This window comes from Grampus griseus (assembly GCF_964374135.1).
Source record: "Grampus griseus genome assembly, chromosome: 4".
NCBI lineage: Eukaryota > Metazoa > Chordata > Mammalia > Artiodactyla > Delphinidae > Grampus > Grampus griseus.
In genome coordinates, this window is record NC_138997.1 from 83,569,205 (window position 1) to 83,573,670 (window position 4,466).

Sequence of the window (4,466 nt, forward strand, 5' to 3'; positions counted from 1 at the left end):
CAAGAGATATATAAATGAGAACAGCATTCTCTAGTATTCCTATGTTTTTTTTTTTTTTTATAAATAATATCTAGCAGTTTATTAACCAATGGAGTATATTGCACAACAAACTACCTCACATCTTTCAGGAAGAAAAACCACTGAATTTGAAAAGTAAAACGATGTCACCCACTGAATTCAGACACAATTAAAATGTGTTTTAAATATTTGTTTTGGGGAGGGGGTCACACACTCTTCTCAATTAAGAGAAACATTTATACAGTCCAGGTCTTTTATTTTCTTTACACGCATCATGCCATGAATTAATAGGGAATGGGTTCCAACAGTTCCAGCTCCTTTCCATTGGTTCTCATGAAGTGTGCTTCTCTGGGTGGAGCAGGCTGACGCTTCAGTTGAACCCAAGTGCTTTTCTCTTTGGCTTGCTTCTTTTTCTGATCATTTTCCTTCACCCGTTTCAAGAAGATATCTCGGCTCTTAGAGTGCTTAATATGCTCGATACGCACATTAATTCCCTTGCCAAGATTCTTGGCAAGAATCTTGCCCTTAACTTGTTTGGTTACAATGATGCCAACAGCATGCTGGGTAACATTGTAGACTCTCCCCGATTTGTCATGGTAACATTTGTGGGGCATTCCTTTTTGAACAGTGCCCATTCCTTTGGTATCTACAATATCACCTTTCTTGTAGATTCACATGTATGTGGCCAAAGGAACAACTCCATGTTTTCTAAAAGGCCTAGAGAACATGTAGTGGCTGCCCCTCCTCTTTCCCTTTTTTGTTGGTCATTTTGGCGAATTACTGGAATATGGCTGTTCCAGCCAAAAAGCTAGCATTCCTATTTTCTATAGTGATAATATCCTGAGCAAATTTTATATTACAAAAAGTCCAGTGTTCAAAATAGTTTAATATTAGTAAAAGAACCCTACAGGGAGACAGTTTACTGAAAAATGCTTTTCTCTCCCATAAAACCTAATGCTGACAATTGAACAAAGATGTTTGTGAAGGATAAATCTTCATTAAACTACAAATACATTAATATCTAGCATACTATATGTGTAATAACTAGTTTCAAGTCTTTATAAGTACAAACTTAAATTTTGTTGCTTTGAAAGACATTACATTCACAACTTTGGACTGTAATTCTATTTTATTTTTATTCATTTTAATGCATATTACTTGCATAAAGTTTGGTAAATGCCGAAGTTTCATGATAATTTTACTCTGGTAGGTAGTCACGAGTTTTAGAGAAAACTCTCCATGTCCTCCAAAGGAAAGAGCTAAGGTTGGAATAAGAAACATACTCTCAAGGGAGTTCTGACTACCTGTATGCACATGAGTTACCTGGTGTGGACCCTGTCCTGCAGCCTTGGAATCTCCTTTTTACTGAGAGAGGAAGTAGATGTACAGCATGAAGAAGGATGCCCTTTGGAAATGTTAGTATATACAGTTAAGGACTACACAACCCTTTGAGATGGTTCTTCTTATTTCTTAAGAGCTGTGAATTTTGAAAAATATGGGTGGATGAGAAATGATGTGGATTCAATGTGCTTCAGCTGTAGATTTTATGAAATTATATAGGCTGGAATTATGATGTGCAGGACAAATCAGAAAATATGTCTGTAACATTTATATTAAAAAGACAGACACACTTATACAGATATTGATAAAATAAGGGCACACTCAACACCAAATAAAGATGAAAAAAATCATTATTATGAAGATGTCAATGAAGACAACTGGCTGTATGGAATACTTAAGAAAACATGTTTAGCAATGAAGAAATGGCATGTTTTCATTAAAGTCAGTGTATTTTAGTGACCTAAGGCCTAAGTTGTACCTGACAAAAGTGAAATGTCCTGAGGTCATGAGACTAACACTTTTTGCCTCTGCAAAATTTTACATCTACAAAAATAGCTTTCAGGTGAAAACCACAGCCTTTTCTAAACAAGCTACATATCACAGTTGACATTTTCTGGAGAATCATAGAAATTTTAATTCACACATTCTAAAAATTATAAATTAAGCTTCCTTTGTAAATAATTTAATAATAATAAATAACTTGAAAATTTTACTCAGAGGCTACTTTATTATCGTTCCACCATACTTTAGATATTTTGGAATCATTGACACATTTAACACATTTTTCTTTAAATTGTGAAGTAATAATCTATTACTATCATTTATAACTTTAAAAATTTTTTACTCCTATTAGTTTATTTAGGAAATACTCTAAACCTGCTATAGTGTCTCTTTTCCTGTGAAGAGAGAAATGTAGCTCTCAAATTTTTTTCTTGTGTTTGAGATTTCCCTAATTCCATTAATGTGTTTACTTAACATTTTAAAATTATGAAATATACACACATTCAAAAGGTTGTATATAATTATAATTATGGTTTAGAGAATAATGATAGAAACACCTTTATGCACAATTCCCAGTGTAAGAAAGAAAATGCTGGTGCATTTGAAGATTCTGTGTGTGTTCTCTCCAATCCCATTCCATTCCTTCACTGCCAGAGGTGACTGATATACTGCTAATCATTGTGCTCTGTAGTGTTTCTAAGTGTCTGTGGGAAAAAGGTTCCATGGTAAAAGAGGGTTGGGAAACTCAATGGGTAGGCCAGATTTTATGGCAAGGGTTTGGGAATTCACAGAGCCCTAATGTGTTAACGAACATTTGAATCTATATAGAATTTTATTTTCATGGAACACATTTTACAAATTATTGATCTAAGTATTTTACCAAACTTTTGTGCAATTCGTAATGAACAGACAAGTACAGATATTTCCCTATAAGATTTGAAGGATATTTGATGGAAACTGAGTCTGTAAGGTAGATGAGTAATGCATCCACCAAAGGAGGAACTAAATGCAAACTCTCAGGTGCATAAAAGAGCAAAGATTTATTTTTTTAAAAACATTTTTAGGGCTTCCCTGGTGGCGCAGTGGTTGGGAGTCTGCCTGCTGATGCAGGGGACACGGGTTCGTGCCTGGTCTGGGAGGATCCCACATGCCGCGGAGCGGCTGGGCCCATGAGCCATAGCCACTGGGCCTGTGCGTCCAGAGGCTGTGCTCTGCAGCGGGAGAGGCCACAGCAGTGAGAGGCCCGCGTACTGCAAAAAAAAAAAAAAAAAAAAATTATTGGAGTATAGTTGATTTACAATGTTGTGTTAGTTGCAGTATCCACTCTATTTTTCTTTTTTAAGATTCTTTTCCCATATAGACCATAACATAGTATTGAGTAGAGTTCCCAGTGCTATACAGCAGGTTCTATTACTTATCTATTTTATATACAGTAGTGTATGCAAAGATTTATTTCTCATTCACAATACACATCAGAGGTTTGCTAGGGGCTCTATTCTGGGTGGTCTTCACTTTGGGCCACTCTCACTTGGACAGTGCTGATCAAGACACTTCTCACAATTTACCTGGCAGAGCTTGTCAAATGTCTCCACCCAGAACAAGAGGGGCAGGAAATGCTATGTGGGAAATATTTGGGGACCAGAATTAGATCATTGTCAGAGGCTGAGGGGCAAGGCCACCAGTCTATGCAAAGGGCTGAGGCTGTTTGAAAGGTAAGAACATTCATTATATCATTCAGTTTGGAAAAAGCCTCAGACCTCACATGAATCAGATGAGGGGACATTAGGATGGCATACAGGCTTGAGAATTCTTGTCTCTGATACCGACGAATGTGTCCAGTGCCTCAGAGATTGGGGTTTGAGTATGAATCAGAGTGTCATTTCACATATGCAGGTAAGACTGGGACAGAGCAATAAAGCACTTGAACAAATCCATAAAATGCTGTATAACTGGGCAGTTGATGTGTCCTGAATTATCGTGTGGAATTGGTAGGGTCACTCAGGAGAGCATGCCAATTAATGTTAGGATTAGGCCACTGTACAGAATGAGCAGGCTGTTTTTTCTGTGTCTACCCTTTTCTTTATTTCCTTTTTATGATTCTATATATGTGTATTATATGTATATATTAAATATTATGTATAATTTTTCTGAAAGTGCTCACCCATCTCAGTTGTTACATATAATACATAATATAAAATATGTAACAATATTTAACATACTGTATAATATAGAATATTTAGCTTTATATATATATATATAATTTTTTAAGTCTAAAAATGCTTCTTCTGCAAATGACAAAGCTACTGTCTGACTTTGGACCAAAGGGTGAAAAATGAAATCTTGAAAACAGTATACACGAGTATAAATGTGATGGTGGCAGCAAAATTAACAGAAAAGAAAAAAAAAATCTCAAAGGGAAGATGGGAAAGTAGAGTGAAAGAGCCTACACTATTTAGAAACTGTCCATCCATGATCCAAAAAAAAAAAAAAATGAAGCTTCTGTATTTTATTTCAACAAAGGTGAGGAAATTTCCTGTACAGAATTACCTTCTCCATCTCTAAGGATTTCCTTTACGTATCTGTTTGCATCCATCAGAACAGCATTT

General features: G+C 35.8%; 1 pseudogene across 1 annotated transcript; it reads right to left on the reverse strand.

Moving 5' to 3' along the window:
- Positions 1–302: 302 nt before the first annotated feature.
- LOC309821904 (large ribosomal subunit protein eL21-like) lies at positions 303–773 on the reverse strand (annotated as a pseudogene). Its single transcript has one exon. The product of its transcript is annotated as a large ribosomal subunit protein eL21-like (transcript).
- Between the last annotated feature and the right edge of the window lie 3,693 nt (positions 774–4,466).